The sequence below is a fragment of the Calypte anna genome, chromosome 3 (genome assembly GCF_003957555.1).
Source record: "Calypte anna isolate BGI_N300 chromosome 3, bCalAnn1_v1.p, whole genome shotgun sequence".
Taxonomy (NCBI): Eukaryota; Metazoa; Chordata; class Aves; order Apodiformes; family Trochilidae; genus Calypte; species Calypte anna.
Genome location: NC_044246.1, coordinates 76,239,584 through 76,253,699, shown reverse-complemented (window position 1 = coordinate 76,253,699; position 14,116 = coordinate 76,239,584). Strand labels below are relative to the sequence as shown.

Here is a 14,116-nt window from a genome sequence, read left to right as displayed (position 1 = left end):
GAAGAAAAACTCCTGCCACCTCCCAGTTCCATGTGGCAAGGTTGAAAGTAAAGTGTTATTACTGAGCCTCATTGCAAAGCCAGATACTGTGTCCCTGCAAAGCCATCACCTGAAAAAATACATGTCTGCAGCACGTCTGTCTATGTGAAGCAGTTTTATCTCAGTGAGGTGCCCCTCCTCACTCTTGCAATAAAAAGCCACATCAAAATCCTTAATAGGATAATAAAGCCCTGATGCTTTAGTATCCTAGATGTAGCACTCAGGTCCTGACCCTGTAGTGGGCCTGCACTTCTAGAGATCTCTTCCTTCCTAGGCACATTTTCGTCTTAAAATCCTCCTTTGCAACTCTCTTCCTCCTGACAACCCTCCCGTTCCCACCGTCCCTGTGGTGATCGCACCTCTCAGGTGCTCTGCCCACAAACTTCTGGGTACTTCAAGAGCTCGGCCACCCCTTTAGCCTCCTGCCCTCCCGCAGAGCCTCAGCCCCGGCAGGCGGGAAGCCTGTGCAGCTGCAGGCGGCCGCCGCATCCCGGGGCCACGGTGGAAGCCGGCGCCCTTGTAACGCCTCGGGAGTCACCGAGAACGGGCGAGATGATCCCGAGGCCCAGGCTCGGCCCCTCCTCCGGCAGGTGCGGCCCTCCCGCGTCGGGCTGCCGCTGCGCACTGGGCGGGGCGGGGAGGGGAAGCTCCTCCTGCTCAGGCACCGGGAGCCGCACAGCCGGCCCGGCGGGTCTGCGGTGCGGGAGCTTCATCCTTAGCGCCTCGTCCCCAGCTGCCGTCGGAGCGGAGCGGAAGGGCGGCACCAACCCCCTGCCCTGCGCGGTCCCGGTACCTGCAGCGGCGGTGAGTTAACGGCCGGGCGTGAGGTGGTGCTTCTCCGCCGCGGATACCGAACCGGGACCGGGGCGACCTCCTCAGCACCGCTGCCTGAGGGGTGTTGAGGCGGAGAGGGGGCGATTGTCCTTGTTGCCAGGGAGACGGCTCAAACGGCAGCTCCGGCCGTTGGGGCGCCCTTGGGTAACGGCCGGCGAACGCCTCAGCGGTGCCCTCGGCTCGGTGTAACTCCGGCGTAGGAGGACGAGGCGGCGGAGGCTCGGGAAGATAAGACGAACCGGGACCGGGGGGGGAGATAGGGGGAGGCTGGCTGAGGACAGTGGCGAGTCCCCTTCCTTCTAGGTTTGCGCCGGGGACGTGGTCCAGGTGCTGGGTTTGTGGCGGTTTCTTAAAACATGGCTCTGCTGCCTCGAAACGGGCGCTGAAATGTATCTTCTGACTTAGCAGGAGCGGGTTTTCTTCGTGTATCTGGACTTGAAGCTGCTCCTTTGAGTGCCGAGAACAAGCTTGTGCTCCTTCCCAGTGTTTAAATATACGAAGGCCTCTAGGCTGGGAAGGAGCTAGGCACCTTGATTGTGGGAAGATTAAATCTGCAGTCCTAAGGATTTAAAAAGGTGCTGCTCAGGTCGTTGAATACCTAGCTCAGGCTGGGCGAAGAGTGTGTTCTCTAGCACTAAATTATCTGTTTGGCCAATCGGGAGCAATTCTACCAAAAAAGCCCACAAAAAACAACCCCCAAATAAACCTAAACAAAAAAACCCCACCAAAACAACGGGTTCCTGCGGTGCTGCAGTCTGCAGGTGATTCTTTGCTAGCAGACTGCCTGGGCATCGGTGGAGGACAAATTGAGCAGGCAGAGTGAAGCCGTTTCCTTTTTTTTTTTTTTTTTTTTTTTTTTTTTTTTTTTAAGCTTGTTATAAATGTGTCTGGTTTTGTAAGGGTAGGAGGATGTCATACAAATGTTTCGGCAGTAAGTCGGGGTTAGTCTTTCTTGTGTAGATGTTAATGATGGCAGCATTCGTTCAGTCGTGAAAAGACCAGGAGTAGATCCAGAATCCCAATCCTGCTAACTGTAGTACAGAGTAAAGAATTGCTGTAGCCATGCCAATTCCTGTTGATTCTGCGATCTGCCTGCATGAAGCAGTTGGCAGGGATAAAGCCTCTGAGAGCCATTCACCAATTGTTTAGAGTTCTTACCCGTAAACCAAGTTTATTATTTAACCAGAGTCTACAGAAATCCAGTGAAGCACTGGACAAATAACTGAGTTACCATAGATTCTTAAAAACCTACCCATGTGGAGCTACTCCTTGTTCTCAAATTATTACATAGCTATTTTGACTCTAAGTTTGAAAGTATTCCAGAAAAAGCTCTCATTTATGTCTGCTTTTTGAATTCTTAATATTTGACAATATCTGTAAAGCACTTTGTAGTTATTATGTATGAAGTACTAAGGTAGGTATGGGTACTCTGAGAAACTGTTAGGGAATAATAAGCTCTTGCTTTAGTAGGACACAAAAAATAATGCAGTCATACCAATTAACACCTCTCTAACCATGAGATTTTTTTTAGATGCTTATATTGCATATAAAAAGATTATGATTTTTTTGTGCATATGAGCAACAAAAGTAATAGCATGCATGAAGAAAACATGCAGTTGGGCAGCTATTGAATTGGCAGATGTGGGGAAATTTTGTACTTCTGGCACGTAAAGAGGGGGAAGAAGTCACATCAGGGTTTCTTGAAATACAAAAAAATCAATTAGATTTGCAGGTGCATCTTGCATTCAGTTCCAAGTGAGAGCAAGTCCTTTTAGTGAAGGGAATTTTAACTCGGCAATTGAGGTGGCACTTATTTAACACTTTATAGATCAGCATATTTTATGAACCACAGAGAATATAAGTTCAAGCATTGTGTTTACCATCAGAAACCCATGAAATTTTAAATTAAAGATGACTATGCAGAAGTTTGATTTTTTTGAGTCATGTTTTGGGTTTTTATGTGCTTTGTTTTGGTTTTAAAGCAAAATTTTGGAAGTGATTTAACTTTTTAAATTTCCCCTGAATGGGAAGTGTAGAAACTTGCCAGATCATATTTGAGTCTATCATCTCTGTAAGAACAAAATGACCAACTGTGTTGGAGATGACCACTCCTGTTAAAAAGTCTGTGAACTGCCAAATGTATAAGGGAATTTATCTCAGGATTTGAATTTGAACATACAAGTTTGAATAACGTCAGTGAAGTTTTTATTCTGTCTCTTTGTATTAAGGGGAAAAATAAATTTGTAGTTGACAGTGAGAAGAAATGTGGTTGAACCATCACTAACAGATGAATATTTAGGTTTGTATGGACATTTTCTTCAGTGGGTACTTACAAAGTAGGATTTGACCAGAGAAAATGCAGTGTTGGGTGTTTTTTGTAGGTTTTGCTTGTTTTTTGTTTTGTTTTGTTTTTTAAATTGTTTCATGTTACCACCATTTTTGGTTCACAGTGTGTTGCTTCTGCCTAAATATCAGAAAATGATAGAATGTGGCTTTTGACTGATGATCAGCTTTTATAATGTAGGAATTTCTTCAATGTGAAATTCATGGCTCTGCTATGGTGTTTTTGGTTGACTCTGCTGACTAGAATATGATTGACTTAATGGCTGAGAATGACAGCAATTTAATGGCTCACTATTATGGGGAAATAATGATTATAAATTGGACTAGAAATGGGAATTTCATGAAGTGAAAAATGAAATTAATTTAAACACTTGGGTGAGAACAGTTGACAGTATTGTTAGGAGAAACTGGCCAAACATAAATGTCATCCACTGTAATTATGCTCACCCACAGTAACCACATAGCTGTATCATTTTAACTCTTTTTAGTATAAGAAATTATCCTTCATATTTGTCATCCATCTAGGACTTCTGTATGGCACTTGTCAATGTGTTTTGTGCTCTGAAGACTTCAGTTACTCCAGAAACAATTATGGAAGAAAAAAGAAATAAAAAAACCTTGTGTTTGAGTTTTTGTACCTTGCTTCTTTGGACACAGGGAGAAGAGTGGTGCCAAAAGGCTAAATATTTCAGAGATTTTCCTAAGATTTTTTTAGAAACTTGACTTTAAAAAATATCTTTTTATCCCCCACAAATACTGCTAAATGAATGTGGTAGTATATCCCAATTTCTTGACTTATGTGAGAACTATACTCAATAACCAATCACATGTAGGATCCTTGACAAAGCAACTTCTAAATCCTCAATTCTTGGTGTTCTGTTTTTGGCCTTTTGACAATTTGTTAGGTCGAGAGAGGTCTGATGTTACTCCTCTCAGTAGAGATGTTTATCTGTTTGAAAGGGCGTGTGATTGTAGACGGGATGCTTTTATTTTACAGGCTTTTACTAATTTGATTTCAGAGGGATTTTTTTTTCATTAACAAATTCTGATTTCTGGAGAAGAGTAAAGTATGGATACTGTCCACATGTTGTTTTTAAAAACAATTTAATTTCCTTTTATGTGGGATTTGTATCTGATTCAGTTTTCAACTTCAAATAGTTCAAGGCTTCAGTTTAAGAAGACACATGCTTAGGAGAGAATTTGCTGAGTCCATGAAGAAATTCCAAGGAGAAGAGGCAAATCTGAGGGGTAGTTTCAAAAGATGAAAATGAAGCAATTGTGATGAAGTTTTGTTCTTTAAACTGGGAGACTAGGAGAGGTTTGAAACTCCTGGTTTTGGGCTTACCTACCAGAACCAGCCAACCTGAATCTTCCTGGCCTTTATAGGAAGGAAAATATCTCAAGTAGGCCAGAAAGCAGCTGCAGCAAGTTCTAGACTGCTGGTCAGTGTCCTAAGCCAGTCTGTGATTTCCAGCATACAGACAGGAACCTTGTGTTATTAACTGCTGCTGAGTTACCTGGCTAAGAGCAGAATTGGAAAAATGTTTTTTTCAATGTTTTGTCAGATTTGTATTTTAGTTGCCCTTTTAGCATGGAAAAACTTGGACATAGCTAAATTTTGACACTGAAGTCCCTTTAGCAGACTTTCTGTGGACAAGCAATATTTGGCTTCCTTTTTTGGGAAGGTTTTGTAAACACAATGTAGCTGAACTAGAGTACCTTTTGTGCTCCACACTGTCAGTGGACACCTAAATTGGGCAAATCTCTGTGGCAACTGGGGTAGTATTGATGGTTTTTTGTATATTGCTAACTCTTCAAAATATGTCTCACCATTGACTTGAGAAAAGAAAGGTGTCATTTAAAAAAACTACATTCCCATAGTGAATTCTGTGCCAATTCCATTCACACACATGCTACAATGAAGCTATTGATTTTGGTATCAGCAACAAAGTATGTAAAAGCAGTTGTGATTAAAAAAAAATTGGAAGCTTCAGAACTTATGTATGATATGTACATAAGTACATATGCTCTCAATAGTACTTGAGAACATATGGCCTCTGACTACAAGAAGGACACTGAGGTGCTGGAGGGTGTCCAGAGAAGGGCAATGAAGCTGGTGAAGGATCCTGAGCCCAAGTCTTATGAGGAGCAACTGAGAGAACTGGGATTGTTTAGTCTGGAGAAAAGGAGGCTGAGGGGAGGTTGTAGTGAGATGGGTGTCAGTCTCCCAAGTAACAAGCAACAGGACAAGAAGAGAAATGGCCTCAAGTTGCTCCAGGGGAGGTCTAGATTGGATATTAGGAAAAAACTTCTTCAATGAAAGGGTTGTCAAGCATTGGAACAGGCTGCCTAGGGAAGTGGTTGAGTCACTATCCCTAGGGGTATGTAGAAGACATGCAGATGTGGTGCTTAGGGACCTGGTTTAGTGGTGAACTTGGCAGTGCTAGGTTTAAGAGTTGGACATAATGATCCCAAAGGCCTTCTCCAACCAAAATGATTCAATGATTCTGTGATTTTTCTCTAAGCTAAGTGACAACTCAACAATTATGTAAATTGAGAATGTGTTCTGCCAAAATTTCTGCAGCAATATGCTGTAGAAGAGCTTTAATTGTAGAGAATGAGCTTTATAGACGGATAAATACTGTAAATATTTTGAATCATCAGTACTTAAAGGTTATGGTTGTTCTGAAGACTGTATTTTTCTGCAACTATCTGTCTGTCTTTCATGACAGAAAAGATAGATATGTGAGATATGTGTATATACATATATAGTGGTGGTTTTAAAGAATATAGAAGATGTGATGTTGTAAACTAATTGACTCTTGTTTTTCCTGTGATTGCTTAGAATACATCTTAAAAATGCATATGTGTATTTTTTCCCCTGGTAGTTTAAACTTTAGCATTTTCAATTTTTTGAACCCATTGTGCCTCCGGAACAGCCTTTCATTCTACTCTTCAGTAAGAAAACCTTGAATGAAATTCTCAGTGTTACTAGTTTGGGTAACAGGGAATTTTGTTTCAAAGGTATATCTAAAAGTAAGTTATATCAGTTTGCTCAGTTTTGCTTGGTTGTTTATTTCTGTTTGGTTTGTTTGTTTGAAGATCATTAAGTGAAAAAAACATTGCTTAGAATAATAAAATTTGAGATAAACATGAGCAAGTTTATGGCCTTATTATGTCTGAAACAGTCTTTATCATGTTTCACTTCAGGTTAAATAAATAACAGGGCTACTGCCCTTTGTTAAGTTAAACTGTGACACTACCTGCCATATCATAGAATTTTAGGTATGAAAAGACCTTTGAGATGAAGTCCAACCATTAACACTGTGAAGTCCACCACTAAATGATGTCTGTAAGTGCCACATTTTTTAAATACCTCCAGGGATGGTGACTCAGCCACTTCCCTGGGCAACCTGTTTCATCAGCAGAGGACATACAAAACCCTCTGTTTGAAGGAATGCCAACAGGATATGTAGAATGTATTCTTTCCAGATTAATTTTTTAAATTCTCTAAAATTACTATTAACACTTTTATAAGAGTGTGGCTTTGAATATAATTTTTCCTGATCTAATACATATTTTAATATTATGTCTTAAAAGCAGTAATAGATCATGAAAGGGTTCTGCCCTTAAGGGGCCACATCTTTTGCTTTTTTTTTCTCTTTGTTTGTTATGCTTAGTTTTAAAGTCCCCCTTTTTCTCACTGACCTTTATTTTAGTTGCATTAAAAAACCAAACAAACTGATGCTTTCAGCACAGAACTGGGACATTTCAGGTGCTGAAACAGGCTGCCTGGGGAGGTGGTGGAGTCACCATCCCTGGATGTATTTAAAAAGCATGTAGATGAGGCACTTCAGGAAATCTGGTGGTCTTTTTCAACCATGAAAATTCTGTGATTTGACTCCTGTGAACTATGGAGATCAATATAGAATTCTCCACAGTTAAATGCTGAGCTGAAGTGTGTAACTTCTTTGGTGGGGATAACAGTTCCTATTTTGTGCTGTTTTCTTGTTTTTGTTGTTTTGGTTTTGTTTGGTTTGTTGTTTTGTTTTTTTCTCTCTCCTTTAGTAGAAAACCTAGGCAAACAGAAGTCCCTCCTGGGTGAGTTTTAGTGCATCAGGAGTAAAGAGTGTGCCATACCCCTGCTGTGCTGAGCTTCTTATCCTCATTCAGGTTACATTAAAATACACTCTGTGTCTTCTGTGGTCTCTGACTTCCGTATAAAAATGCAACTGCTGTATTTGTGTGTTGGGAAAATGCATAGGAAACTGAATGATGCAATACAAGTGTGAGATCTCCTCTCTTTACTTTTCATATATGTGCTTCATCCTCCAAACAGAATCACAGAAGTGCAAAAATATGGGAGTTGCTGAATGTACATAAGAGGTCTGGATGTGCTTTGTTTGAGTACTTAGGATAACAATGCATGGAGGTGGAATGGAAAGAGAAATTGAGCTGTACAGCAAGCAAGTCCAACTCCAAAATATTGCTGTAGTCAGGTATAACCTCCTAATATGTGAAGTTCCCTTGTACGAACGTGACTGGATCCTCAAGTATATACTCAGTTTGAAAAATGTCATTGGGTTTTTTAAAATTATTATTTCGTTTTGTTAGGCTTATTTCTTTAAGACCTTTTGATCACATACATTACATTAGATGCTTTAAGGAGTTAGATTCCATGTTTTAGATCCTTGGGTGCAAATGACAGAAGAGTCTTACTGAAGATGAGAACAAGTCATGCACAAAACCAGTGTGGTTTATAGTTGGAACTGTTCACATTTCTACAGGATTCTAAGTCCAGTATAACGCAACTCTAATTTATATCTTAAAGGGAGGAAAGTTGCTAGACAGACCATCTGATTTTACTGTCTTTACTGATTAGAAGTAACTCTTGTGCAGTAGACTTGCACTGGTTTTTAGTGGTGCTGCTGGGTAACTAAGGCTTAATTAAGGCTCTAAGGCCTGAGCCTTGTTAATTGTCATCTATAGCAGTTTAAGAAAAATACCTCAATTTTTCCACCTCTTTTTGCTCATGTAGCAGAGCTGGTGGAGTAGACCATCTGCCTGCATCTCAGCTGGTTGTGGCTGCTGACAAGGGGTATCAGTATGGGTTTGTATTGTAGCACCACTGGGGTGGTGACACCACTGTTGCATGTGCTCTGGGGCAATACTTTGTGGGAACATACAGCGAAAGGGCAATGGAAAGATCTTCAATAGCATTGATTGCTTCACTGAGTTGTTTTCTTTCTTCATTTTATCCTGTTCCTGTTAATAAAGAAAATACTTTTGGAAACCCAAGGAATGAATTTTCATAGTCTGACTCTGATTTTTTGGCTTATTTATTCTTTGACCCAGGTAGTGAGACAGATTGCTACATATGTACCAAGTAGCCTATAGCAAACTGCACCAACCTCTGACCAATTTGAAAGGAGAAACAAACCCCCAAAAACCAACACTCTGAAAAGTGGTGGCATAGCTAGACTGATCTAAAGATATGAGAGAAGCAAGGATGGGATTTTGTTGTTTGTTTGTTTCTTTATTTCTTTTCTTGAGAGCCAATTAATATAATATGTGAGGGAAAAAAAAAGACAAGGCCTCTGAACAGAAGTGTTTTATTTTGCTTAGAGCAAAAGAAGAGGGAACAGAAGTCTAAACACTTGTACGTTCCTTTTCTAATTCTGTTTCTGATTTTAATGAAAGATCAACGATAAAAAAATATTCCAGATCCTCTTTTTAGGTGTTTTTCTTTGAAACAGAGGCTTTTGCCCAAATGAAGAAAAGTTGTGTCTCGGACTAGGGAGAGTAAGGAAAGGTTGAACAAAATCTTGAGTTTTAAATTCAGAACCTTTTGTTTGAAGGAAGAAAAAAACCCAAAAAGCTCCTTTATCCATTGTCATTGAAGATTTTTCTCCATCTGTTTATCTCCCTGATGCACAAGTTCAAAACCCGTAAGAAACAGACTTTGTCACCACATTCAGTGTAATGGATTTATTATCTTTCATGCACCTTGTCTGGACAAAGAGCAACTGAATAAATGTGGTGGATCAATCTCTCCTTGCTGTTTCATCACGGTTTGATATAAGATGTTCTGCAGCAACCCTGGTTTGAGATACTTTTGAGTCCTCTGCCCTCCTTCTGCAGTTTATTGCTCCTGGGTTTCACTGGCATCCCCCTTTGTGGGGATGTACTGTGGACTGTATCACCAGCATGCCTCTTAAAGCATCAAGGAAAACAAAACAACCCCCCCTAAAGTTAAAAAGCAACCCCACAAAAGCACTTCGAAGCTAGGTCAGGCAGGAGGAAGAAGTACAGAAGTCAGTATGGCAAGGTAAGGGAAGAGAATGTAGGCTGAGCCTGTAGCCATTCTATCTTGAAAGAAGAGCAGCCAGTAGCTTTGCCCTGTAATGAATATATGCAGGCTAGAGAAAAACGTGTTGATTGTTACTGCCTAATTTGCTTTAACATAGTAGGGAATAAAAGGTGTTAAATTAGTGTTTTTATTCACCAGATTCTTCTTTCACTGAACTGCAGTAAGCAAATGTTTTTACTCCAGCTTGCCATAAATAGAAGGGTGTTTGGAAATCCTGGCTAGCTTTTGTGTAGGAGAGAGCAATCATAACAAACTGGTTCTGTGAAAAACTGTAAACAAATAAAAGATGAGTTGTTATTCATGGTTTACAAAAGCAGAAGAGATTGTGCACAGAAAGCAGCAAGTTATTTCCAAATCCTGAAAGGCATTGTTAGCAAATCTGGGACAAATTTCAGTAAGTTTCATCTTCTCCCCTTTTCAGTCTTTAGAAGACATCAGGAAACTGAAGGCAATTATTTTAACCAACTCTGGCCTCAGAGAAGAGTGAAAATCTTCAACTACAGCATTCAATACTGCTAGAATTTTTTTTTTCCTCCCCAAGGTATTTCCAAGAGTATTTCTACATGTTTCCAAGTCTTGTACTCTTGCAGTCTCTTAAAATGCTGCAGTTAGCAAAGAATTCTTTAACAAAACTTTTTATACAAGGGAAGCTCTTCCTTTAGTACTTAAATTAATGAGATAATTACCTACTACAGTGACATTTTCCGTATTATTTTCTGTTCTTGGCATTTTTTAGTCTAACATTACTGCACACAGTGACAGGTAGCTAGTACTCAGTATTTCCAGCTGTGCAGCTGAAGGATAGATGGATGATGCATTTTTGAGGTGTTTGTGTTACAGTTTTTTTGTTTGTTTGTTGTTTTTGTTTTTTGTTTATTTTTGGTTTTATGTTGGGTTCTTTTCAAGTAGGAGTCGCTAAAGGATACCAAATTCCAAAATTGTCATTCCATTTTTACTTTATACTGATATTCTAGTTTTTGTGACCAAGTACAGTCTTAGAATCTTGATAGCTGATAACTCACACTGTTTTCATGCAACCACATCTGTGCCCTAAAAGATAAGGGTAGACTCAGACTACAAATGGAGCTGATGAAGTGGTAATAAAATCATGCTTCAAGCTGCACTTTTTTGTTTGTTTGTTTGTTTTCCCATCTGGAGCAGAAGCCTGTCTTAAGCTATCTTGGGATCTTCACTGAGAATATCTTGGTTGTATGATTCCACTGGAACCAAGTAGGCTGGAAAATTGGAATAGAGCAAATGTTTTTGACTGTGATGGTAGAAAAAGAAATATAATGTTTTACAGAAGGGATGAAATCTTCCAAATAAGCGTATCATTAGGAAATACAAGCTGCCTGGGCTGTGTGGAAATAGATGCTTAGCTCTGAACAAAATTGGCATCCTGGCCTGCATCAGGAACAGCGTGGCCAGCAGGTCCAAGGAAGTGATTCTGCCCCTGTACTCAGCGCTGGTGAGGCCACAGCTTGAGTACTGTGTCCAGTTCTGGGCCCCTCAGTTTAGGAAGGATATCGAGGTCCTGGAGTGGGTCCAAAGGAGGGCAACCTGGCTGGTGAAGGGACTCGAGCACAGGCCCTATGAGGAGAGGCTGAGGGAGCTGGGGCTGTTCAGCCTGGAGAAGAGGAGGCTCAGGGGAGACCTCATCACTCTCTACAACTCCCCGAAAGGAGGTTTGGCTGGGGGGGGGGGGTGGTCTCTTTTGCCAGACAGCTCTCAGCAAGACAAGAGGGCACGGTCTTAAGTTGTGCCGGGGGAAGTTTAGGTTGGGTATTAGAAAGAATTTCTTTATCGAGAGGGTGATCAGGCATTGGAATGGGTTGCCTCGGGAAGTAGTGGATTTTCCATCCCTGGAGATATTTAAAAAGAGACTGGATGTGGCACTCAGTGCCATGGTCTGGTAACTGCAGTGGTAGTGGATCAAGGGTTGGACTTGATGATCTCTGAGGTCCCTTCCAACCCACCCGATTCTATGATTCTATGAAAATAGCAAAGGCTACAGGACCAGTATTGTTACTACGGTGTTTTCTGAGGGTAACACCTTGGAAAACTACTTAGATGTCTCTGCAAGCCTGGATATTGGGCTGCATTGAATGGTGGTGAGGTGATGATTCTTTAGGAATTGAAGATAGATAAATTCCAATTCAGGTTCAGAAATTTTATTCTCTATGAGTAATGGACATCAAAGATCACACTTATGTAATGGTAAATTGAAGAAACACTCAAGTTTCAGCAGTATTGCTGCATTGGATTTCAGTTCATGTCTGAGAAGGTTTGTATTGACTTCAGTGCTTACTGAAGGAATAGTGTATAAATACTTAAGATCAAATAGCTTTTAGCTTTAGTTAGTGTTTTTAGTTAGTCTTTTTAGTTAGTCTTTAGGTTGTGCTTTTTTCTCTACTTGAAAGTGGGTGGGAAGACCCTTTGTTTTGTTGTCTTGGAATCAATATAAATGCAGAGCTAAAAGCCTGCATTTGTTGTTCAAATATAGCAGAGACTTGCGTGAGAGTATGCTGCAAGTCTATTCATAGTAGTGATGCAACAGCTTGTGTCTGCTCACTGTCTGGCAGCAGGCAGCTAAGGTGCTGCAAGGTAGAGATCTTTCAAACCTATTTTTGTATTATCCATTTATTAGATAATAAGCACCTCTTGGTTAGGTAGGGGGGACTGTAGTGTTGCCAGGTAACGAATGAACCTGGCCAAAGTCAGAAGTCAACACTTTGTTTGGCAATATTGACTCAGGTCATCTGGATGCAGGTCCTGCACTTCTTGGCTACATACAGTATGTTGCTGTCCAAAGATGGAAAAGAAGCAGTGAGGCTGTGTTTAGAGTTTTGGATCATGTATAATACAACTGCTTAGTTCATTGGCAAGGTGAGGAGCAGTCTGTCCCCTAAAAATCCTCTGGTTAAAATCCAGGGTTTTGTGTATGCCATTTGGTAAGGAAAATTAAACACCATTTAATTATCCTCTTAGTCCTTGGATCTATATGCTGTATTTTTGGGCTCAGTCGTTGGCGGGGATGGGTGGGCACTTCAGGCCATCTTTGTACCAGTCAGCACATTTTGGGCCAGTGTGTCTTTGTTCTCAGCTTGAGACTTCATTAATAGCTTCCCTTTGTTATTTATTCAGTGGCTTTTAATTTTAGTGTTGCCAGCCTTAAGCACTCAAACACTGGAAGTCAGTTCCCAGACATCAGTAATTAAACAAATTCAGATGCTTTCCATTAGAAGTCATAAGTCTGGTGTTAACATGTTTTCAAGTTTGTGTCAGTAATCTTGTAACCTAAAACCTTTATTCTTTGTTTAAAATGAAAGTTTCAGGTGCAGTTTGATTTCAGGAGATGCATTTGGTGACAGGGAAGGAAACCACAGTGACTGCTTTATTTTGGCTTCCCAGTTAGCATTTTACTTCCTAAATGAGCCTTTGACAAACTTTTGATTTAGAAGGTTCATTGCTTTTAGTAGTAGTGCTGTCCTATAGATTCCTCTAGAGAGGTACTAGCACTGATATATTTCAATTTTATGTAGAGAAGACATAGGTAGCTTCCATGTGGATTAGAGGCTGTGAATCTAAACTAATGAAAAATTCATTGAAGTCCTAGAAAGTCTTAGTGTTGTGATACAGTGTATGTCAGAATAATATAGTAACATACAGTATTTCCTCCCAAGTTGCTTGCTTCATTAAAGCTTATGAGATGTCTAGCATATGAAAAAAAAAAAAAAGCTCTGAAATGGCTTTGTTTTGTTGGGTATATTCAGTTTTATTTGGTCATCATTCCTTTACAAAGTGGATTGTCCCTTTTATGTAAGCTAATGTTGTTTATATCTGTTGAAAAGTTCATAGCAGCTGGAATCAAAAGCTTTGCACTCAAACAAGAATGATTATTAAGGAGGTAATCTCTGATCATGCTGTTACCAGCAATATTTAATGTGTTTTAAATAATTAAAAATGTTAATGTGAGATCTTGTAAGGTTCACGGTTAAGGCAAGTACTAACATAAGATCTAGTCATAACATAGAATCATTTAGGTTGGGAGAGACCTTTAAGATCATGAAGTCCAACCATTAACCTACCACACTGCCAGGTCCACCACTAAACCAGGTCCCTAAGTACCACATCTACATGGCTTTTAAATATCTCCAGGGATGGGGACTCAACCACTTCTCTGGGCAGCATGTGTCAGTTCCTTGATGACTGTTTCAGTGATGAAATTTTTCCTAGTATCCAATCTAAACCTCCCCTGGCATCTAAACCTCCCCTGGCATTTCCTCTTGTAAATTCTTTCCCACTACCAAAAAAGTACCAACCAACATCCATATGAAAAAAGAATGCGTAATACAAGTCTGCCAACGCTATCCTGAGAGGATTGTGGGTCTCTCAAATTTAGTCAGAACTTTGACTCTTTCAAATGGGTTCATGGATAAAAGATTTGGGAGAAGTTGTCTATTCAGAGCTCTCCTGTAGAGTTATGGAAGGTCTTCATTATTATGAACAGCCTATATTAACAGTAACAAG

At 40.3% G+C, this 14,116-nt stretch overlaps 1 protein-coding gene across 1 annotated transcript in view; it reads left to right on the top strand.

Moving 5' to 3' along the window:
* Positions 1-725: 725 nt before the first annotated feature.
* Positions 726-14,116, top strand: part of KLHL32 (kelch like family member 32) — a 114,971-nt gene continuing 101,580 nt past the window's right edge. Inside the window, exon 1 of the mRNA XM_008499699.2 lies at positions 726-843. The gene's annotated coding sequence lies outside the window, so the exon portion shown is untranslated. The remainder of the gene's footprint in view (positions 844-14,116) is intronic.